The 25,087-nt window shown below is 41.2% G+C and overlaps 1 protein-coding gene across 1 annotated transcript in view; it reads left to right on the top strand.

Annotated features, from left to right (window-relative positions):
- The window catches only part of ENOX2 (ecto-NOX disulfide-thiol exchanger 2), a gene marked incomplete at both ends in the record, with an annotated part of 160,644 nt that overhangs the window by 36,318 nt on the left and 99,239 nt on the right, over window positions 1-25,087 (top strand). The gene's annotated exons all lie outside the window — the stretch shown is intronic.

Here is a 25,087-nt window from a genome sequence, read left to right as displayed (position 1 = left end):
TCTCCGTTAGGCAGTTCTTACCAACCTGAGGCATGTGCACAGGGGAGTTTACAGGCGGGGGTTTCCCACCCATTAAGATTCCTGTACCCTTTGCTGTGAGCTGCCACTTTCTCTGTGGCATAGCCTGCCAAGAGGGAGCTACCTTTCACTTTTTGTCCTGCGATCAAATAGCCAGTTGGTTGGAAAGCTTTGTTGAAGCTTGGACTGCCAGAAGTGTTGTTTGTCTTGATCAGAGTGAGTAAAGTGAAAGGACCTCAATTCCTCACCTTCAGCCCAGGCCCTTCGCTGATGAAGTTGTAACTTGGGACTTGACACATCAGTTAGTGAAAGTCTGTTCTCCATAAGCTAGTCAAACCCTGGCTTCTAAGTGGCGGGTCCTATGCACTTTGCACTGTGCCCCACTGCTTTGTAGGATGCTAAAAATGGCAGTGATACACAGAGTGGTTTTTTTTAAAAGCTATATTTTTATTTATAGAAGAGCTGGGGTGCAGGCCAGAGGTGTGGGAGGGTGAGAGGATTCACCAGAGACACAGTGGGGAGCGGAACAGGCAGACAGTGCCTGAGGGGAGCAGTGGGCAAGACAGGAGAGGTCTGCTGCGCCATGTGGGATTCTGCCTGGCCGGCCAAGATTTGAATCGGCGCTGCGGAGGCTGCGGACAGCTTCACAACGTGGCGCTCAACCCGCTGCACCACCGGGGTGGCCCAAACACAGAGTGGTTTTTATCATGGATTGGAAAGAGGCAAAACTAGAGCTGGAGAGAGAGAGGAGTTTGAAGACTTTTGAAGTAGCTAGGGAAAATGAAATATGGGCCTGAGTCAGTATTAATGGAATTAGGGATGGACAAGAAGGGTTAGATACAACAACCTTAATGGAGGTAAATCATCCTGAACTGTTGTGGCTTAAGGAGTCATAAAGCCTAGAAATGGAGAAAATATGAAAATCATCAAAGCCAGTCCTCTATCTTTAAGCAGAATAGAAATACGGCCACTTGTACTGCTGTGTCCACTGAGATTCAAGCCAAGCGACTTGACGAAGGTCTCACACTAATCTGGGTAGAAAGGAACTGCAACTCAGAAGTCCAGCTTCCTAGTATCATCCTCTTGCCACGAAAGCATGGAGTCTCCCAAATCTGCTTCTCAGTTTGTTAGCTTTATTTAAAAATACTTTTATTGGGCCTCCCCTGGTGGCGCAGCGGTTAAGCACTGGGCTGTGAAGCTGCCCGCAGCCTCTGCAGCACCAGTTCGATCCCCAGCCACCGGCGAGGGTCCCACATGGCACGACAGACCTCTCCTGCCGTGCCCGCTGCTCCCCTCAGCAGTGTATTTCATCACTCTGCCTGCTCTGCTCCCCGCTCTGGCTCTGGTGAATTCTCTCACCCTCCCGCGCTTCTGACTGTACCCAGTGCTTGTATAAATAAATAAATCTTAAAAAAATACTTTTATTGACATGCAAACAAGTGAAAAATCAGATGCGTACACCAAGGAATTGTCACAGACAGCACACTTATGGAACCGGCTCCTGAACACATCCGACACCACGGAAGAAACTCGTGCCCTCTTCCAGCCACTGACGTACCCACCAGGGATAACGTTTGCCCTGACTTAGTCTTCCTCTTTTAATACATACCTTCCTGGCGGGCCACATCAGACAGGGAAATTCACTCATGGGGATCCTCCTGTTGCTAGATATTTAGATTATTCCTATCTTTTCCTGCAACAAACAGTGCCTGCACAGAACATGCACGCGCATGCTACTCTGTACATGTGAGCAGGTGGCACCCAGGATAGGGTCTGAGAAGGAAGCATTAAGGGTTTTGTACATTTTGATAACTGATACCATTATGACTTCTGCAAAGTTTTCCTTCAACCATAGTGTGGATTCCCTATCTTTTTGCTAGAATACAGTATCATCAACCCTATGAATTTTTGCCAAATTGACAGGTGAAAATTGGTCGCTCCTTATTGCTGTAATTTGCATTACTCTGTGAAGGAGTGATTTTTTTCAAATGCTTACTAATCCTTTGTGTTTCTTTCATAAATCAATTGTGGTATCTTTCCTCATGTTCCTATGGAAATTTTTCTTTTACTTTTGGGCTTGTAAGCATTCTTTTGTGGCATGAATATTAATATATTTTCTGTTAAGTGTCTTGCAAATATTTTCCCCATGTATCTACACATTGTTTATGCTGTGCATAAACAATGTGTTCTTTTCACATCGAAACAATTTTATAAAGTTTTTGCCCTCTTGTAGATTCTTTTATCATTCCTTTAAGTATGGAAAAGCACATATTCTGAATTTTTCAGGGCAGCCCTAGTGTCCCCAAAAGTACAAGTGCATATGTCAAATCATGCCTTCCCAATTTAGAGTCAGAAAATTTAGTCTTCCTACCCATTGTGGTTCCTGGTATAGTTGTTGGTCTGTTTTCCAAACAAATCCAGGTGCTCTTTGAGGAGCAAAATAGGGTAGCAGGACACACCTGTCTTATACTTGTGGAATCCGGTATGTGCTAAAGGGAATGTGAATATGGTGTAACCTCTGGGCTTTCTCAACATCATGTCCCCAGCTGTCTTCTGCTGCGACACTCAAACAGCAAAGACACTTTGGAATGTTTGGTTGCCATTTCAAAGTGTTTGGTTACACAGAAGGAGGTCTGGAAAATTTCTGCTGTTGTCTATAAAGGGAAATGGAACTTTTTGAGCACATGGAAAAATCTCTTAAATTCCCATCCATATTCTTCAGGCCTATAAAGTTTAGTTGTATCTAAGAAGTAAAGAGTTTGCTAATCAAAATTTTTAACTCTCAGGATAGTGTTTACACTAATGTGACCAGTTTCAAAGCATTCTCAGCAGTAGACGATTTCAAACAAATAACATGCTAATCTGGTTATTCAGCAAACATTTATTGGATGTCCACTGTCTTTCAGGTGACATTGGATGAAAGGGTGGATGAGTGTGCTCATTTCTAGCTGAAACTAAGAGATGAATAATACCTGGCTCTTGTCCACAAGGTGCCTACATCTGGTAAATAGAAATTATTCTCTTCCATTGATGAAAAACACTTCCCTGTGAATTCTAAAGGGACCAAATGGATTACTTTTTAGTTAGAATTACTGAGTTTGCTTGAAAGCAATAAAAACTGAGCTTACCCTCATGTAATCTGTACCAGTGCCTTTTTCCTGTATTTTTCTCTCAGGAGCCCCATTATTATACTCATACTCTTTATTTTTTTTTTTTTCAGGAAAAGCTGGTATGAGCATTCAAGTAAGGAAAAAAATGACTTTTCCTTTGCCAAAATTTCTTTTGTCCAAATGTCAGTGACACCTTTAGGATATGAAATGGTCGCAATGATCTTGGTTTCAATTGATAGGAATTTAGATGGTAGAAATAAGAGGAAATGGGGAGATGGAGACTTTGAGTCTGCTTCAGCCTTAATTGTCGTAAGGAATGACACATTTCTCACTGAGAAATGTTCTTGGTGATAATTGGCTTCCTGTTGCAGACTGAATGTGGCTTGAGAAGAAACTGCTTCCCCTAGATTATGGAATAGGCAGTGTTGGTATTGTAATTTTAAAATTAATTCAGTAAACATTTGCTCTGATAATTAGACCTCATAGAGCTTCATGCTGAGAGTACACTATCATTTGTGTGTGCAATTTAAAAGTTTCTTCGGAGTAGGTCAGCTTAAAAAAATGACTTTTCCCCTCTCTACCTGCCCCTCTCACCTCCACCCAAGCTTTATTTGAGGTTGAGACAGACAGGAAATTTTAAGGCATCAGACCTTCAAGGATAACTCTGCAATTTGGAGTTCCATCTCTCTGCAGCCTGCCCTCCCCACAGCATACTTACACCAATTCTCACAATTTCTCTTTGAAAAGATCAGGCTGCCTCTGCTTGCAAGAGAGCTCCCAAGTTATTTATGCAAGTTAGCAGCAGTCCAGTAATTCTATCCCCTCCCTGGGGAGCAGATGCTCAAGTCTTTCAGATGTCTCTGGCTACTGTTGGCTAGTTTTCTTCCAAGACAAGAATTTGTAGCTCTGAGCACCTCCAGAAAGGCCAAACAACTCTCTCAGGGGGATCCACTGTGAGACTGAAAGCTTAGTTGGAAATAAGAAAAGAATCAGAGCATGTAGCAAGCAGGGTATTTCGGGAGGTGGGTGGGGGTGGTGTAAAGAGGGGGAACTTAAATATCATCGAGTCCAGTGGTTCTCAACCAACATGCCTGAGAGATGCATTCACATGTGTATCTGTTTGGCACTGCTGCCAAGATCCTTGTCAGGGGGTGGTTGGGGCTGGAAGCAAGTATTTCTGTTGGAGCAGTTTCTAAGGAATATTTCTTAGGAACTATCTGAAGAGCATAGGTGTACTTTAAAAAAAAACCCTCTTTCCCAGCTTTAAGTGAACGAAGTTCCCATGCATCATGCAACAGTTCAGTGGCAAAACTGACTTGATCCCAGGTCTCTGGACTCCCCATCCTCATGCTCTGCTCTGGAAAAAAAGGAGAAACAGCAGGTGAGAAAGGAGGGAGAGAGAAGTCACTACTGTGATGGTCTCCTTGCCTCCATTATCACTAAGTCTCTGAAAAGTCTCAAATAGCCCAAGCTCTTGATGTCAAGCCCCACAAGACTAACTTTACAAGCTCATCTCTGGAGCCTTGTCACAGCAGCACTGGACTCCTGGACAGAACACACCCTGTGTTTTCAATCCACTTCCTCTACCCAGACAACTTCTTCCTATTAGCCAGGCAAAATCCACTTTGCTCCCCACAATGACAGTTACTTATCACAGTGCTTGCTTGGTATTTTGCGCCACGATATCTGCATGTAGTAGCTTTCAGATAAATAAATATGCATTTAACTTCCATAATTTGCACTTTATTTGAAGGAAGACATTGCCAAAGCCCACCCCCAGTGTGGCCGCCTGTACAATCGCGCCTCCACGGACCACTCCCATCTGCATTCAGTTTTCTCCTGTGTTCAAATTAGTATTTTGTTTGTCTTGTAGCACTTCGTACTTTTTGTCTTGTATTATCATAGCACTTTACATACACACATACATTCCTGGCCTGTAAGTTCACGAAGGCGAGGGTCGTGTTGCTTCATCTTCATGCTTCTCCCCTTGGTAACCATCACAGGGCTACACACGTGATAGCTTCCCAGTAAATGAAATAAATGAACGAGTAAAATTTTCTTGTTTTCATACTTCTTTTCTTTTTGAGAAAAGTAATTTTAATGGCATTTAATACCAGATAGTGACTTACTATAGTTACTGTTTTACTATTCAATTAGTTGAATATTCTACGAGATATTTTTGAACTCTTTAAGCTGAGGGAAACAGATGTTATCTGTCTGCATTTGCAGCAAGAAAATTGAGGCACAGAGATACTGAGTAACACTTTACCCAAGTCACAGAGACAAGACTGGAAAAGAGGTGCTTACTCGTAAGCATGTAACCAGGGCCTGCCTCCCTGGTGGTGCAAGGGGTTTAGACACAACCTATGAAGCTATCATCAGCCATTGTAGCACAAGTTCGATCCCCAGCCAGGTAGCTGACCCACATGGCGCAGCAGACCTCTCCTGACTCGCCCACTGCTCCCCTCAGCAGTGTATTTCAGTCAGTCTGCCTGTTCTGTTCCCCACTCTGTGTCTGGTGAATCCTCTCACCCCTCCCCCCGACACCTCTGGCCTGTACCCCAGTTCTTGTATGCATAAATAATAAATAAGAACACAATGAAGTACTGTAAAGGCTATAGATTTATGGCAATTCTGAGGGAGTTCTCAGGAGATGGGTATTCTCGTCCGGAGATGGGTATTCTCGGCATCCTATGATCCTGACCATAGGCTGTTTCCCGGGAGGAATGACGTGCTTTCCCAGCACATGTCCTAGCGCTTGCTGTGCTGCCCCAGTGCAGATCTGATCCGCTAAGATGGTTCTTGCCCTCTCGTAATCAGTTCACACCTGTGTGCATACATGTGCCTCTTAAGAAGTGTCGGGTAGAAAGTATGCTAGACAGTTTTACATCCACGAGTAAAAATTCTTTTCATGACATTTATATTTAAAAGAGTATAAGAAAGATATACCTAGTAGAGAAGGTGAGTACAACTGAAATTATATGGTGTAATCTTTTTTCCATATATAGGCAGAAATTTGTTATCTAAAGAAAACAATGGCAGAATTGAGTAATTAATACTGAAGTTTTATTTATAAATATAGAATTGTAGCACTAAGGAGGACTTTTGGGGGGAAATAAAAGAGCAGGATCATGTCTGTAAATTCAGACTCCTCCCCAAACACCACATTATTTAAATAGTGACATACTAGTTCAGAAGACTTTATTATCAACCATTTTTTTAACCTTTAGGTTAAAAAATATTTTATTTATTTTTATTTTTTAATGATGTACCATTGTTTCACATCCTTGTTTATTTTTTCACAATATCAGATTTCTTCCCTCAGGTGTGGTCTCCATAGTTTTCCTGCCACCAAAGCACCCATGTCCTCTGCCACAGTCCATTGTGCTCACTTCCTGCCTGTTTTCCCCGTCTCCATAGTTCCTTTCTTAAACTCAACATAGTCCCTGCTAGATTGTCAATTCTCCAGTGACAGAAGCCTTACCTTGTTTGTTTATTCATTCGTTCACTCCATAAATACGTATCATATCCCTGCTATGTACCCGGCACTGTTCTAGGCTATAGGCAGACAGCAGTGCATAAAACAGAGTCTGTCCTTGGCCTCACAGACCACACATTCTAGTGAATGAGACAGATAATAAGCAAATACCTATATAAATTGAGGTCCTTAATTAGTTAAAAAACAACAAGACAAATGAAAGGCCTGCAGAATGAACAAGTGCTGCAGTTTAGGTAGGGAGGTCAGGGCAAGGCTGAGCAGTTGACATTTAAGCAGAGACTTTGTCTTTCCTGAACAACACTACCCCCAACCCTGGCTCAACCACCATAGCTAGTACAGAGCTAAATATATAGTTTACTGCCTGTGCAGTTACTGACTTTCACAACATCCTTCTAAAGAAATAGGGTAAGAGCTAATATTGATTACTGCCTAAAACTCTGGGCTCTAGAGTCTTGGGCTTAAAGCTGCCATAAACTAGTCTTTGCTGTTGAGCAAATAGCCAACTACTCTAAGCCAATACTTGCCTAAATCTGTGAAGTGAATTCAGTAGCATCTACCCTCAGGGTGATTTTGTGGATGAAATACCAGATATTAGATTACTTATTGCGAAAACCGCTTGAAATACACCCGTACATGTGTGGAGCTCTGATATGTAGCAGAGAGAGCATGTCAGGTCAGTGGGAAATGGAGAGACTGTTTACCAGTGAAGTTGGAAAGATGTTTATCCATATGGAAAAAGATGAAAATAAACCCTGTCACACTCTATACAGGTTCCATCAAGAGTATAAATTTCAAAAACAAATTTTTAATTCTGGGTAGAAAATATTAGTGAATATCTTACTAACTTTGGAATAGAGAGATGTCTTAAGTCACAAAACAATTAACTATAAAATAAGCGATACATGAACTATTTTAAAATGTAAATTGTTGTTCATCAAAATACTCCTAAAAGAATGAGAAGAGACAAGTTACAAATAGAGAAAATATTCACAAAACAAAGAAATAATAAGAATATAATAGCAATAATAGCAAGAATGGTGAAGAGGGTCAAAAGGTACAAACTTCTAGTTATAAATAAATAAATCTTGGGGATGTCATGTAAAGCATGGTGACCATAATTAATAGTACTGTACTGAATATTTGAAAGTTGTTAAGAGTCGATCTTAAAAGCTCTCATCACAAGAAAATAAGTTTTGTCACTATGTACAATAATGGGTGTCAACTAGACTTATATGTTATATACAAATATTGATCATTATGTTGTACACCTGCAGCGAGTATGTTATATGTCAATTATATGTCCATTTTAAAGAGTAATAACATTAATTTTTTAAAAGAAATCCCATAAGAATTTGGAAAAAAAACAATAAACAGACATTTCACAGAATTTCAAATGCATGTGGCTAGTTAACTTTGAAGAGGTTCAACATTGTTAATCAGGAGGCCTCCCCTGGTGGTGCAGTGGTTGAGCACTGGGCTGCGAGGCTGCCCACGACCTCTGCAGCGCCGGTTCGATCCCTGGCTGCCGGCGAAGGTCCCACATGGCAAGCAGACCTCTCCTGCTGCCCACTGCTCCCCTCAGCAGTGTATTTCGTCAGTCTGCCTGTTCTGTTCCCCGCTCTGGCTCTGGTGAATTCTCTCACCCTCCTGCGCTTCTGACTGTACCCAGTGCTTGAATAAATAAATAAATTTTAAAAAATTAAAAAAAAATAAAAGTAAATATTGTTAATCAGGAAAATGCAAATGGTGTCATAAGATACCATTTTATATCTGTTGGTTGACAAAAAGTAAAAGGTGACAATACCAGGCAGCCTTTCTCAGTTGTGGTTCCTGGAGAGAACAAAGTGCTAATGCCCAACGATATCCATTATGTGTACAGAATTAACTTTTATGCTTCTAGAATGGTACCAGTTATGTACCATCCTTGAGAGAATTGATGAAACAGTTACTGAAATTATTTTCTGTGTTATGGGTTCAGATGACAAAGTCCAGCTAAGAAAGGCAAGGATGGAGAAGATGCCGTTACATGATTCCTTGTGTGTACTCATAGGACGATTAAGGAATTGCTGCAAACACTATGAACATGTTGACATTATCTCCTAAAGTTGAATGCTCATATAGCCTATGACTCCAAAATTCTCCTCCTAGATAAATATCTAAAAGAAACTCTTTTTCATGTATCAAATGAGATGTGGACAAGTATAACAGTATAGTTTACAATACAAAAACCTGGAAACAACCTAAATCCTTATCAACATTAATTATACATTAATAAACAGCTATATTCATATAGTGGAATTTATAGAGCATTCAGAGCAAATGAACTACAGCCATACACAAAAATATGTATAAATTTTAGCAATAAAATATTAGATGAAAAAGTAAGCCCTAGGGCCTCCCTGGTGGCACAAGGGGTTAAGCATGAGCACTATGAAGTTATTTGCAGCCACTGCAGCACAAGTTCGATCCCCGGGCAGGGAGCTACCCACATGGCACAGCAGACCTCTCCTGACTCACCCGCTGCTCCCATCAGCAGTGTATTTCAGTGGATCCACCTGTTCTGCTCCCAACTCTGTCTCTTGTGAATCCTCTCATCCCCCACACCTCTGGCCTGTACCCCAGCTCTTGTATGTAAAAATAAATAAATCTTTTTAAAAAAGAAAGAAAAAGTAAGCCCTAAAAGAATCCTAAAAGATACAAAAGTATCTTTATCATACATGTAGGTATAACAAAACTAGTATTTGAAAAACAAAGGGATAATGAACAAAGGATTCAGGATGAGGGCGATCTTGACTGGTGTGTGGAAGATATGTAGGATGGGGGTGGAGGAATTGTCATAATAATCAAGGTCTTTTTTTTTCGGAGGGGGCATTGTGAATTTGTAAGTGCTTATTACATTATTTAAAATGACTAGCTAAATAACTAGGGGGCCAGCGCTGAGTATATATCATGATCCAAGTAATGTATGCACCTGATTGCTTAAAAAAATACATGAATAAGGAAGTACTTAGCCTCGTGCTTTTGATATAAAATAAGGCTAAGTAAATGACAGTTGTCATTGCTACCATTTCTTCTTCCCCCTACTGCTTCTCATTTTACCTTCTGTCAAGAAATCATTATTTTCCTGTTGTGCCTGCGAATTAATGAGTAGAAATATTAATTTGCATGAAGTTTCCCCAAATGACTAAGAGAACTAGATTCAAAATTTGATAATTCCAGAGTTTTCAAACTTTTATAAATCCATTAGACATCATTCATTGAATTGTGCTTTTTTAAAATTATCAAAGTAGTTCTATACATACACTTTTAGGATTTTACTAACACCAAAAAGCTTTAACCTCTGCATGTTATGACTTTGGTACTCAAAATCATAATAGTAATTTAATCTAATGGTGGCAGATGGTACTGAATTAGGGCACTCTGCTAGAAGATTATAGTGTGTGATGAATGGGTGGAGAAAAAAAATTGCACTCTTAGCTTGGATCTGTAAGTCTGTTAGCTATTATTATTTATTTATTAGAGCTTACATAGCACCTACTCTTCATTCCCTGCTGCAAACTTTCCTCTATTTCCACCATCAAAAGAGCTGAACTATAACTTTTTCGGACAAGTTTTTAATGTTACAATGGGGTAGGAGGAATGATCTGGAGGTGTTGTCTCATTTCAGTTTGTTTTTGTGGTGAAGGGTTCAGTGCATAACAGGAAAGAGAAAACTGAAGGAGTCCAGAAGATGAAATGCATGAAAGAAAATAAGGTAAGGGCAAGAAAAACAGGATAGTACTGGGGGGAAAGTATCAGAATGACAAGCCAGAAGATCTGAAGTTTGGCCTAAGCTCTGCCCTCACATCATGTTTGACCTTCAGCCAGCTCCTTACCTTTTCTAAGTCTGTTTTCTGGTATAGAATGGAGAAATTAGACTAGACATGACTATGTCCTTTTAAGCGTCTGCATACAGTTTAAGACAAATAGGGGGACTTTACTTCCAGGAAGATGGAGTAAACACTTTCCCCTACTACTGCCACTAGTTCAGTTACAAACATTGGATATTATATATTTAAAAAGTCAGACTGTAAGTTACAGAGACAAGGGATGGTGGTGGGTCAGAGGGATAAGACTTAGCTCTTCTAGGGCCTGTGTCTTTCCATATAAATGTTAGAAAAAGCTTGTCTGTGTCTCCAAAAATAATGCCCTTGCTGGAATTTTGATAGGAATGGCATTGAAGCTAAAGATCAATTTGGAGATTACTGACATCTTTACTAAGTTGTGCCTCCCGTTACATGAACACAGTGTGTTTGTTCATGATTTATGTCTTATTTCATTTGAATTTTATAAACTGCAGCATATAGATCATGAACAGGTTTTGATAAACTTATATTTAAGTATTTCATTGTAATTGAATAATTTTAAATGATTATATTTTTAAATTCAGTTTCCATGTGCTCATTGATAATATACAAAAATGCAATTGATTTTTGATCTTGCAATGGGATTTTCTGTATAGATAATTATGTCTACTTTGTTAAGTTTTTCTATTTTTTCACTTGACTCAAGCAAGTTCATTATAACTTGTTGGAAGATTTTTCATCAAGGCAGATTTGCAATGTTTACCAGATAATTCTAATATCTCTGTCATTTCAGTTTTGCATCTATTTATAGTTGTTATCATTTAGTTTGAAATTTTCCACGTTCTTGGTATGACAAGTGATCTTCAGTTGAAATCTGGGCATTATGAGACTTTGGATCTCCCTCTGCCACCACCACCATCCCTTGTCTTTTTCCTTCCCCCTCTCTCAACCTGAGAGCCCTGAAAGTGTTTTATGTTGTCGAATTGTCTACTTTATAGACATCTAATATTTGTTTTTATCATCCTGGCTTGCTCTGCTGCATATACATATATATATATATATATACACACGTATACATATTCATACATATAGACACACATATATATTCAACTTTCCTCCATTTGTTGAAAATGGCTACATTCGTACTTTTACTTTTACTTTACTTTTTACATAATTTACTTTTTACATACTTTTACTCTTTCGTATATGCATGTACCACATCTTCTTTGATCAATTCATCCATTGAAGGAGACTTAAGTTGCTTCTATATCCTAGCTATAGCTGCTGTGAATAATGTAGTCTATATGGGTATTTTTGTTGATGGTTTCATATTCTGTGAACAAATGCCCAAAAATAGGATTGCCAGGTTGTGCTGTATATCTATTTTTAATTTTTAAGGTTAATCTGGATTGCTTTCCATGTTGATTTCATCAGTTCACATTCCCAGCAACAGTGTAATAGGGTTCCTTTTTCTCTGCATCCTCTCCAGCACTTGTTGTTGGGGCTCTTTTTGATATGTGCCATTCTCACGGTGTGAGGTGGTATCTCACTGTAGTTTTAAACTGCATCTCTCTTATTAGGAATGACAATGCACATCTGTTGGCCTTCTGGAGATCCTTTTTGGTGAATTGTCTATTCACATCTGCTGCCCATTTGTTAACTGGGTTATTTGTTTCTTTGTTGTTGAATCATATGGATTTTTAAAAAAATATCTTGGATGTTAATCCTTTATCAATTATATATTGTGTAAATATTTTCCCACTCAATATAGTGTCTATTTGTCTTGTATTTTCTTTTGTTGTATGGAGACCTAAGTTAATCTTTAAAAAGGAATATATGTGGAGTAATCAATCTATGCGATATTGTCTTGCCATATAGCTTAAGCATTCAAGTTCATGTGGTATTGATGGAATGATAGATACATAGGACAATGGAACGAAATAGAGGACCCAGAAATAGACCCACATAAGTGTACTCAACTGATTTTTCAAAGTGCAAAAGTAATTTAATGGAAGGAGCATAATCTTTTACAACCAATGGTGCTAAAGTAATTTGACATTCATAGGCAAAAAAAATTAGCCTAGATCTAAATCTCACCCCGTATACAAAAATTAACTCAAGATGGACAATGGTCTTAATTTTAAAATGTAAAGTTAATGAAACTTCTAGGGAAAAAACCAGGGTAAAGTCTTAGGGATCTATAGCTAGGCTGTTAAGTCTACTTAGGTGACACCCAAAGCACAATCCATGAAAAGATCAATTGATAATTTTGACTTCATCAAAATTATACTTTTATTCTGTAGCCTATAGACTATTTCTCCTAGCCTATAGACTAGAGGAAACCTTTGCAAATCACATATCTAACAAAGGATTAGTACTTAAGACATACAAAGAAGGGCCTCCCTGGTGGTGCAAGGATTTAAGTCTCAGCTCTATGAATCTATCTGCAGCCACTGCAGCATGAGTTCGATCCCTGGCCAGGGAGCTACCCACATGGCTCAGGATATCTATCCTGCCTTGCCCACTGCTCCCCTTAGCAGTGTATTTCAGTCAGTTTACCTGTTCTGCTCCCCACTCGGTCTCTGGTGAATCCTCTCACCCCCCGCACCTCTGGCCTGTACCCCAGTTCTTGTATGCATAAATAAATAAATAATAATAATAAAATGTATACAAAGAACTCTCAAACTCAACACTATAATACATAAAAACATACATACAGGCGTACATATATATGTACATGATCCAATTGGAAAATGAACAAAGACATGAACACACAGTTCATCAAAGAGCATATACAAATAACGAATATGCACAGGAAAAGATGTCCATATCACTAGTTATTGAGGATACACAAATTAAAATCACAATGAGATCTCACTTAACCACAATGGCTAAAATAAAAAATAATGAGGATAGCAAATTCTGGCTGAGATATAGAAGAACTGAATCAACTGATACGTTGCTGGTGACAATGTACAATGGGATAGCCACTGTGGAAAATTTTGATTCTTTCTTTAAAAAACTTAACATACAATTACCGTAAAACTCAGTAATAGCAGCTTGGACATTGACCACACAGATAGGAGGTGCACATGAATGTTTTTACCTGCTTTATTCATAATAGCGAACAACTCAACTGTCCAGCAGTGTGTGAGTGGTTAAACCAACTGTGCTATAAACATACCATGGGGTACTAATCAGCAATAAATAGAACCAAAGTGTTCATAAATATAACATGGATTAATGCCCAGATAGGTATGCTGATGGGGGAGGGAAATCTCAAAAAGTGATAAACTTTGTGATTCTATTTATATAATGTTTTTGAAATTGAAATTATAGAAATGAAGAACAGATTGCTGGTTTCCAGGGGTTAAGAAGGGTTTCAGTAGGAGAGGAGGTGGGTATCACTACAGAAGGATAACCTGAGGACCCTTGTAGTGATGGACAGCTTCTGTATCTTCATGTCAATTCAATGTCCATGTGATGTTGTTATCATATTCTCCATGTTGTTGTACTATGATTTTGCAAGATGCTACCAAAGGGCATGGGCAGCAATCAGTAAGGGATACACAATATCTCTTTATTGTTTCTTATACCTGCAGGTGAGGCTGTAATAATCTCTCAATAGAAGTTTAAAAAGGAAAAAGACAAATGAACAAACCACACAAGAATAACTGAATCATGGGCCTCCCTGGTGGGGTTAAGACGCAGCACTGTGAGGCTATCTGCAGCCACTGCAGCACAAGTTCGCTCCCTGGCCAGGGAGCTACCCACATGGTGCAGCAGACCTCTCCTGACTCACCCGCTGCTCCCCTCAGCAGTATATTTCAGTGGATCCACATGTTCTGCTCCCCACTCTGTCTCTGATGAATCCTCTAACCCCCCACACCTCTGGACTGTACCCCAGTTCTTGTATGCATAAATGAATCTTAAAATAAAAAGAATAACTGAATCCCCATTCTGGAAAGCAGTGGTTCAAAAAAAAAACCATTAAAACAACAGGAATTGGGCAGGACCTTTTTTTCAAAATTGATGACCTCTTTCCTCTTTCCTCTCTGGCCATCCCAAGGCCCTACAAAGGTTTTATTCTGCCGCCTACCAATCTTACTGCAGACAGTGTGAAGGTATGTGAACCACACAGGGTGATGCCTGGTGGTGCGCTGTATAAATTGCACAGATCTGCCCCCGGTGGCCAATATTCTTCATCCAGAAGATCTTTACCTGCATAAATTGGACAAAATGTGTTCGGCATGACCGCAGGAATGTAGGGTATAAATTTGTAAGGGGGCAGGCATGTACCCGATCACACAGGAATGCTAAAGCTGACAAGTTTGGGGGCTAGGGCCAAGACAGGTGCCAGGGATATGTGAATGTTGCCACACACCCCACCCCACCCCCACAGGGAATTGGACAGCCTTGTTCCAAGGAAAACATTGAATGAAGAAAATAAAAGGGTGGGTAATTACGGTGAGAGAATTCTTATAGAATATGTGAAAATGATATGCCCTAATCATAGGAAATATTCTGAAAAGTGATGTAGCATTGTACCTCCAAAGGCAAAAATTCATTCATCACGGTGTAGGGTATGTTATGCCAAGACATTTGGAAGTAACAGCTCTTGCCTGAATGAATATGGTTTGTGCTTTCACAGTTTTCATCCATTTCAGATGAAACCATTGCCAATTGCTTACCTTAGCTAATAAGTTAGAATCTTTATATCACGGGCCGTTTTCTCAGGCTCAAGGTCAATTTGCTGATTGTTATTCTTCCTTTTCTCCAGTTGCCACTCCCCCCCTCCAGTTTATCCATTCAGAAAATGGGATTAGTAGGCCAAGAGATTAGATTTATTATTTTAAGCAAGAGAGCTGTTCAGTCTGGAGTAAGTATTCATGAGTTTGCCATTAGTTCTGTTACAAACCCCAAATCAGCAGACATATAAAATACACATATCCACTAACACAGTTCCCCCTCAGCAGCTGCACAGGGTAAGCAGCTTTGAAGAGGAAATCAATATTTAACAATGTTAGAGAGCCCTCAGTTTGGGAGATGATTTAGCCACAGATTGTATCCAAAGTGAAGTAACTCCCTACAGACAGTATTCCTCATGGACAGTGTGCCTGGGAAGGTGGAACCTTATCTGAAAAAGGTGAACCTTACCCCCATAGGCAGCATCCCAAGAAAGTCACAGCACCATTCCAGGAAAAGTACAACATCCACAGGTAGCACGGAAACAAAGTGCAAAATCCCAAGTGCTGAGGAGGGCCCTCTAACTTACACAGGACCCAAGTCCTCATGTCTTTGTGGAAATGTCAGTTACCCCAGCTGTCTCATATGAGCAGCTTGGAAAAAAGAATTAGAATGAAAGTTGCTCCTGATTTTACAGGTTTTTGTCCTGATATTGTGAGAGGTAAATAAGTCAATGAGAAAAGTTTATACATGTCAGGTTGACTTTAAAAATGTTTGGAAATTGGACCTCCCTGGTGGTGTAGAGGGTTAAGTCTCAGCGTTATCACACTATCACTGCTGCAGCCTGGATTCGTTCCCCGGCCAGGGAGCTGACCCACATGGCACAGCAGACCTCTCCTGTCTTGCCCACCGCTCCCCGCAGCAGTGTATTTCAGTCATTCTGTCTGTTCTGTTCCCCACTCTGGTGCATCCTCTCATCCCCCATATATCTGACCTGCACCCCACTTCTTCTATACAAAAACAAATCGTTAAAAAAAAGAAATGTTTGAAAATCAAAAGTTTATCCTGTGGCTTCTCTCCTTTCCTTTGTGTAACTTACAGTTCTGACAAACTTTTGAGGATAAAAATTGCATCATGGAGTCTGACCTAAAATATGACCCAGGGCCTCCCCTGGTGGCGCAGCAGTTGAGCGCTGGGCTGCGAAGCTGCCTGAAGCCCCTGCAGCGCCAGTTCGATCCCTGGCCACCGGCGAGAGTCCCACATGGCAGGCAGACCTCTCCTGCCGCGCCTGCTGCTCCCCTCAGCAGTGTATTTTGTCAGTCTGCCTGTTCTGTTCCCTACTCTGGCTCTGGTGAATTATCTCACCCTCCCGCGCTTCTGACTGTACCCAGTGCTTGTAAAAATAAATAAATAAATCTTTAAAAAAAATATGACCCAATGTGTTTAGCATTCTGAAATATATGAGTTCTGGAAACATAGACCCAAAAAATGATCTCAGAGGTTCATCTTTTTAGGTAAGGTTCAATTTTTTAGGTAAGGAAACTGCCAAAGAGCAGACTGGCTGTTTAAATATTTATATAATTATAACAATGAAAACAATTACAATAATAACAACAATAGAAGTAATAATAAGAATTTTTGAGTTCATGCTATTCCAGGTAGTGTTCTGCTGCTTTACATGGATTGTTTCATTCATTCCTTGAAGGTCATTTATTATCATAAGCCCCATTTTATAGAGAAAGAAAGTGAAACCGAGAGATTTAATCACATAGTTCCTTAATGCCGCTAAAGATTCCTTATTATTGGGTCCATAATTACCAAAGTAGACTGTCAGGCAAAAGTCAAGTGATTATTCTGATATAATACAGTCTGCGGGATTTTGAATTGCTCTGTTTCGATGAAGATGTCATTTTCAAGGATAATTTGTTCAGGGTCTGTATTTCATGTGGTCTATATTCCTATTAGAATAGAGTTTTTCAACCTTCTTCATTTCTAGAAGATTACTTAAGATATAAGTCTGGTGAATGCTTTGCAAGACAAGCTTTGAGCACATAGATTGTATTCTATTTTTCACTTAATGGGAAAATAAATAACAATGCTTAAAAGAGGTTAGTGTATACCTGTTTTAAAGGTGCCCAATTGACTTTTTTATTTTATTTCAGAAATTTAGTACAGTTCATGCATCTTTCGCAAGCCAAGGACTGTAGGTCCTTTCTCTGAGATATATGATCAACTGGTAGAGGATGGGAAGAAATTTATAGTTCAGCTTTTATGGAAGACGGGTGCCATTAATATTGTTCTTCATAGCAATTCCCACGGAAAGGAGGAGATGGACAGAGACATGGTCAGGGAGAGGTAGACATACAGGCATAGAAATAGCCATGAACAGAGTTGGACAGAGGTAGGGATGGACAGACCCAGAGACAGAGACAGCTGGTGGGGTGTTAGTGGGGTGGGGGGAGAGGAGCAGAGGGAAACATAGATAAAAGGATGAAGATCAACAGATAAATGTAGAGAGATGGAAGCATCTCACAAGAGATGGACAGATACAAGGAGGCAGACAAACTGGAAGACAGAAAAAGAAAGAAGAAAAGGAAAGAGATGCAGAGAGAAGTGAGGAACAGGGAGAGAGAAATGGAGATGGAAAGATAGAATGATGCGCAGAATCTGAAGGATGAGAGAGAGCGCCAAAAACAGAAAGCTGAAGAACTAGTGGAAGACGGAAACCAAGGGAAGAACACAGGGAAAGCTGCTGCCCCCCAGAATGGAGAGATAAGAGAATAGAGGGAGTCCCAGCTTACTGCAGCCGAGACTCGTGGTCAGAAATCACCATGGGACTGGCACTGGGTAGGAAATCCTGAATTGTAATTGACAAGTGGCTAGAGGCTCAGTATCGACAAGTATGGAAACCAAAAACTCCAGAGACCGCAAGTCATGTGGAGCCTCCATTTACCTATAGGAGTTCAGTCAGATTCCCACAGTAATAATCAGAGAAACCTCATGCTTCCAGCAAAGGGAGTGGAAAACGCGCCATTTTGAAATCTGCAAAGGCTCTGTGTTCTTCCTAACAGGGTCTGCTCTCAGGGAAACTGGTTAAGCAGAACCTGACTTATTGAGGTTTTGTCAGAGCCTTACTGACTGGTGAAGGGAAATAGCCAACTCCCACCCACTCTAGCAATCCTGTCCCACATAAAGCGGGAGTAAAAAAAAAAAATGCTGAGAAACTCTTGTGAAGTTCATGGTCCAAAGGCCTAAACCTCATCATAGGATAACCGAATGCTTCTACTCCCTCCACCCCGCACAGCTTCAATACTTACATGTCATCAGAAAATGAAAATCAAAACAATGAAATACCACTCCACACCTACTAGAATGGTCAGAACCCAGAGCACTGACCGCACTAAATGCTGTCCAGATGCAGAACAATGGGAACTGTCACTCGTGGTTGGTGGTTGTTGGGGGTGCAGAATGGTTCGTCACTTTGGAAGATAGTTTGGTGATTTCTAATTAAACTAAATATATACTTACCATGTAATCCAGCAGTCATGCTCTTTGGTATTAGAGTTTAAAATTTATGTCCACACAAAAAATGTGCACACAGTCGTAATTGCCAAAACTTGGGAGCAACCAAAGTGCCCATCTGTGGGCCAGTGGATAAACAGTGCTACATTCAGAGAATGGAATCATATTCAGCACTAGGAAAAAATGAGCTAGTTTTTGGTTATCAAGCCATGAAAAGACATGGCCAGACATTACATGCATATTACTAAGTGAAAGAAGGCTTTCTGAAAAGGCTATATACTATGTGATTCCAAGTATGTGACATTCCAGAAAAGGCAAAATTGTAAAAATATTAGTGGTTTCCAGGAGTTGAGGGATGGGCAAAATGAGTAGGCAAAGCACAGAAGATTTTTAGGGCAGTGAGAATACTCTGTAATACTATAGTGAGGGATACATGTCATTTATGTTTAGTGAAACCTATTAATTGTACACCACCAAGCGTGACCCCTGATGTAAATAAGGACTTTAGATGATGATGATGTGTCTATGTGAGGTCATCAGTTATGACAAATTATACCTCTCTGTCCACACAACACCACAACTCTGGTTGTGTTGATAATGCGGAAGGCTATGGGTATGTGGGTGCTTGAGCAATATGGGACATCTCTGTACCTTTTCCTCAATTTCTCTGTGAACCTTAAACTTCTCTGGGAAAATAAAGTTTAAACAAAGATATGAAGTACCTATCCTTGCTACAACAAGGATGAACCCCATAAACGTTATGCTACATGGCAGAAGCCAGACTCACATTTATATGAAATATCCAGAGAAGGTAAAGCTGTGGAGACAGGACTGGTGGTTGTCAGGGCTGGGAGGAGGAGAGATGGGGGTGTAACTGCTTACTGAGTGCAGACTTTCCCTTTGGGGTGAGAAAAACGTGGGACTAGATAGAAGAGGTGGCCGCACAACACTGTGTGCTAAATGCCACTGCATTGTCAACTTTAAAATGGTTTATGCTGGGCCTCCCCGGTGGCGCAGCGGTTGAGCGCTGGGTTGCGAAGCTGCCTGCAGCCTCTGCAGCACCAGTTCGATCCCCGGCTGCTCCCCGGCCACCGGAGGAGGGTCCCACATGGCGCGCAGACCTCTCCTGCTGCCCGCTGCTCCCCTCAGCAGTGTACTTCGGTCCTTCTGCCTGCTCTGCTCTCCCCTGTGACTCTGGTGAATTCTCTCACCCTCCCATGCTTCTGACTGTACCCAGTGCTTGTATAAATAAATAAAAAAAATTAAAAATCTTAAAAAAATAGTTTATGTTATGTGAATGTTAGCACAATCAGAAAAGGCAAAGAAGAAAAAATGAGACAGAAGAAGACATTGACCATGATCGACAATGTGACAGAAGGGGGGAGAGGCAAGAAAACAGCCTGAACGCCGGGGTCAGACAAAGTGGTAAAGGGAAAGGGAAGCACAGACAGGCAGGAACAGAAACAGGAGGCAGGGAGGGAGGCAGACAGGTAGGAGGAGATGTCGACAGAAACAAACAGGGGCAAAAAGAGTCAGATGACGGGGAAAGAGACCAGGTGGGCAGAACACACAGAGAGGGTCTGATGTGGGGAGATGAGAGGAGGTGAAACACACACACACACACACACAGAGAGGGGGGGGGGAGGAGACGAGCAGACAGACTGACAAGAAAGACGTAAATAGACCAAGAGACAAACCTGGAGACAGAAGGACAGACTTGGAGGAAGGGAGGGAGACCAGGAGGAAACGAAGGGGAGAGAGAGAACGAGAGAGACTGACAAAAGCTGTGTGACAGGGGAAAAGGCAAGAAACAGAGGAACAGAGAAATCAGAGCAACAAGAGGCGGAGAGACAAGTAGATGCAGAGGGAGAAAGAGAGAGAAAAAAATTGAACAATAATCAGCTACACAAAGACAAGAGTTCAGCCTGACATAAATACACACAGTCAGAAACAAGCAGACAGTCAGGCTGATGGAGAGACAGACTGACAGGTTGCACAGAGACCCAGAACACAGACAGACAGATGTAGAAAGAAACTAATGCAGAGACAATAAAACAATAAAGAGACAGGTTAACAAAGACTGACGGAAAGAATTGACAGACAGAGACAGGGAAAAGGAGACAAAGAAGCAAATGAAAGAGGCACAGAGTCAGAGAGACTGATCCAGAGACGGGAAGGCAGATATATAGCACCAGACAGTAAAACCCAGACAGAGACTGATATTTACACAGAAAGAGAGAGAGACGGCCGACGCCATTGGTCAGAGACACACAGAGACAGGCCAGAAGGCGGGAGGCAAAGACAGAAACACAGAGAGACAAAGTGAGGTGCAGAAGAATGAGGGATGGGGGGTGGGAGGGGGTGGGGGTTAAGCCGGGGGAGAAAGAGACAGAGACAGAGACTTGAAGGAAGAAGGTAGTGGACAAAGAGTGCCGACAGCCCAGAATATTGATAGAGAAACAATCAGGGAAGCAGAGAGAACACCAAAACAGACATGCTGACCTAGACAGACAGAAATGCAGAGAAGAAAACTGCAGAACAAATGGAGGGGCCCCCTCTCCGGCCTCACCCCACTCTCCCCACTGTGACCACCACAAATGCTTCAGTATTTGGCATTAGATGAGGAACAGCAGGGAGGAATGTTCACACAGTGCCTAGGAACTGGCAGAGATTTGGGAGAAGGTGGTGTCCGGCAAAAACCATTCAAATCATGCTGGGAAGGGGATGAGTATGAACTTTTTTGCCTTTTGGAAAGATTCCAGGGCCCCTGTACTGCTAGGTAGGAGAACCCTCGTCCTATGTCCATTCTGTGAGCATTGGTCCTTGTCAATACCCTGGAGTTTGGGTTGTTGTTATTTTTGTTTTTAAGCAAACACATGAAACCTCTGAGAAGTCCATTGTTTGCAGATTTCCCATCATGCTTCCTTCCTCCCTGGAGGAAAATGCTTTGTTTCTTTGATAAAGCAAACTTATCGCTTTTTTCTTTTACAGTTTTCTATTGAGTGTCTTGTTTTCATAGTTTAGAATTCATATAGCTCTCAGGCAAGTTTCTCTAAGATGTTTCTGTTTAATATTCAGCTGCAGCTCCAAGGAGTTTAACATTATTTTCCTTTTTAAAAAATGAAAATTCTAGGGGAAACTTTTCTTCCTGAAGGCATTTCACCTGAAATATCTTCAAGGGACTTCTGGCCTCTGCCTAATTATCAATGGCATCTGATATTTGCTCTCCCAATGTATTGAAAATGTGCAAATAACTAAAAAGATGTGCTCCACAGGTGGCCTTTTTGTTGCTTTACCCAACTCCTCCTTCCCAGCAGGAGAAAGCTCTGGAAAATGAGTTTGGGCTGAGAGAACTAAAGTATGAAGGGAGTCTGTGTGTACTTTGCTAAGGCCTGATGCAGGGAGCAGCAGTAGCCTATTCTCTTAGAAAATTCTCTGGCCTGTTTGCGGAGTTCACTTCACCTTCTAGAGAAACAGACTGGAAAGCCAGTCCTTTGGGCATCAAGAATGTAATGTTCACAGGAGAAAAATTCCCGTAGCATGTGATATAAGCTCCAAGTTGTAATGCTGTCTACTAAAACTGTCTCCACATGTACTTGGAAAGCAAAGAGCTTTTATTCTCACACTCTTTAAGAAATTCCTAGAATTTTAGAATGAGGAGGATTCTGAGATCATCCAGTCCATAACTCGCACTTACAGTGAGGAAACAGGAACAGTAGCGATAGGATCCGGTAAGCGGTGAGACAAAGAGGGTAGGTTCAGACCAACCTGGAATAGGTGTAACCTGTTATATTCAGCGAATGTTTGGCCTTTCTGATTCCTGTAAAAGGAGAAAGATAGTACGACTCAGTGAAGAAATAAGAAGGGGGCCATGAAGAAATAAGACAATAAAAATGGAGTAATGTGCTTCCCGTCGTATCTGGCACGTAATAGGTGCTTAATATGATACTCTTATTAGTTCAGAAAGAAGTGGCTCAACGAGTTATGGCCTCTTGATTCATGATCCAGTACTCTTTGAAAACTGGGGTACAATATACCCACCGAATGTGTAGCGATAGACTTAATATACAGTTAGCATTGCAGCACTGACCTTCTATGCCCTCTGTTGTTATTCCAAATTTTCACAACTTTGGGGAAAACAACAGCCTAATGAGCATTTCTAACTACATCACTCCACATTTGCATCTAATCTTTGTTTATTTTCTGCAGGCTTTCTTCAATGGTGACTAGCCTGAGCTGGAATCCAAAATATCCGCAGGTCTCCATATGTTGAATAAATAGATCTGTCCAAAGACACTGAAGCCTCCAAATTCAATCACAGCCACTTCCCCAAATTGGGGGCTTGGTAGATCTGAGTAATGCTCCAAGTTTTGCACACGTTGCTGCAAATCTCAGTTATTGGAAGACACATAGGATAGGGACCCTTGTCTGATAGCTGAGGCTAATTGCAGTGTGCCAAGAGCTTGCTCAGCAGAGAAGCTCTTTGAAAAGCCTTGCTTCAGGGGCAGTAGACCCACAACTCACAGCTTCTTTGTGTCTTAATACAGGTCATCTGTACACAGTATCTGGAGTCACCTGAGGGGTGAAACTCCAAAGTCAATTCAGGGAGATAGTGATCAATATTCTGCTGAAACCAGGGGGCATTTGGGCTTGTTTTATCTGCATGGACTGTTATAAAGTTGAGCAGGGGAATTAAATTCTGAAAACAAGTTGGAACTCTATTGAAAGGGTGTTAAACTAGGAATTGATTCCAATTTCTTTTATACTTGAGTCTTTTTCATTTGAATGGCTATTTCTTATATAAATAGATTTAGGGGAATTCAAACTTTCTGCTAAGTGCCATTTGTTCTCTGAGATATATTGGGGTGGAAGAGAAACTTCATAGACTTTTCTCCTGTCTGCTAGGAGAGTACAGGCTAAGATCCCATGTAGCTTATGAGGGCTTTGTCTGGAGTAGTTGTTAAAGCTGTGATTTGCTGGCATTTTTCATAACTTGACTCCTCTGTTTCCCTGGCCAAGGAACATGCCTCAAATCATCCTTCCACCCAAAATTAAAAACATGAATTTGATGCTCTGCACACCACTAGTCCCCTTTTTCATATTCCAGTTAATATTTGAATGGGAGATTAGCATGAGTAATACTCTTCACATTTTCAATGTCAACAGCCCGTGTTGTGCTCTTAACAGACTCTAAACTGGCCGCCATTTTACTCACCTGTGGCCTGCACACAGCTTTGCTCTTGTGATGGCGAGAAGAGCATCATTGGAGCTCTGGTTCTGGAGTTGCCAGTGCCTGCCCAGCATGGACACAACCACCCACCTTGGTTTGGGGTTGTGGATAAGGCATCAAAATGTAATCCTCTGCCCCATTTGCTCTTGAATAGTCTCTTGTCTCACTTTCTCAATTCCTTCATGCTTGGAGACTAGCTTCGTTGTCTGTTCTTTTGGCAATGGGAAATCCTGGTTGGGGGGAAATGTGGATCCTAGGCCTAAATCAAGGTGGGGAGGCAGGTATATTTAAAAGCAGTGCCAATTAAGGCAGGAGGAAATCTGGTAGATATCAGATTTGTAGCTGCTATGTTACTAACCTCGTATCTAAAATAAGGAAGGCATCCTAACTAAGACTATAGAAGACAAAAGCAAGGTGCCAATATAAAGGAGGATGGGGCCGTGGGTTTGTAAGCACTCTTGTTTGGCAGTGTAGCGGTTACACATTAGTCCACCTGGGAAATGAGGCTACGGATGTGGCTCAAGTTCCTGACTCTGCGATAGTTCCTGGAGTGTCCTGTCTGCATGGGGAAAATGATGGGTAGAAACAGTGTCTGCTGGCAAGCCGATTGCCTCATTAACGGGAAGCTGAAGAGGAATGTGTAAGCTGGGAAATGCACTGGCCTTTCCCCAATTGCTTGAATTAACACAGTGGCAATTTCTCTTCACAAAACTGATGCCTTCTCGGAAGTGAGAACTTGTGGTTATAATTCATCACAGGCTTTGGAGAATAGATGACAGGTTCTGAAAAAGGGCTTGAAGTTGGAGCTGGCCAACCAAATCATCTTTCCTGCCAGCCTTTACTACTGCATTGCCACCACTTACTCTACTCTTCAGTTCCTTAAGAACCAGTTGAACTTTGGACTTTCTCTAACCTTCACTCATTTATACCAATGGGGCAGGAAGGGTGAGCGTGAAGTCCCGTCAAAGGATGATTACCTTTACAGCAGTAGATCTTAGACTGGCATTGCTTTAGAACCTTGACTGAGAGACTGGGAGCTCCCACATGGGGGGATCTCAGTCCTTCTTCTGTCTCTGGACCTCCATACAGTAGCCATTTCAGGGTTCTGCATATAGTGAACAAGCAATACGTGAAATCACACGGACTGTTGGATCTTCTATCTTTTCCATCTCTCAGC

This window comes from Talpa europaea (genome assembly GCF_964194135.1).
Source record: "Talpa europaea genome assembly, chromosome: X".
In the NCBI taxonomy this organism is placed as follows: domain Eukaryota; kingdom Metazoa; phylum Chordata; class Mammalia; order Eulipotyphla; family Talpidae; genus Talpa; species Talpa europaea.
The sequence above is the reverse complement of the archived record's forward strand: the minus strand, read 5'-3'. Positions and strand labels throughout refer to the sequence as shown.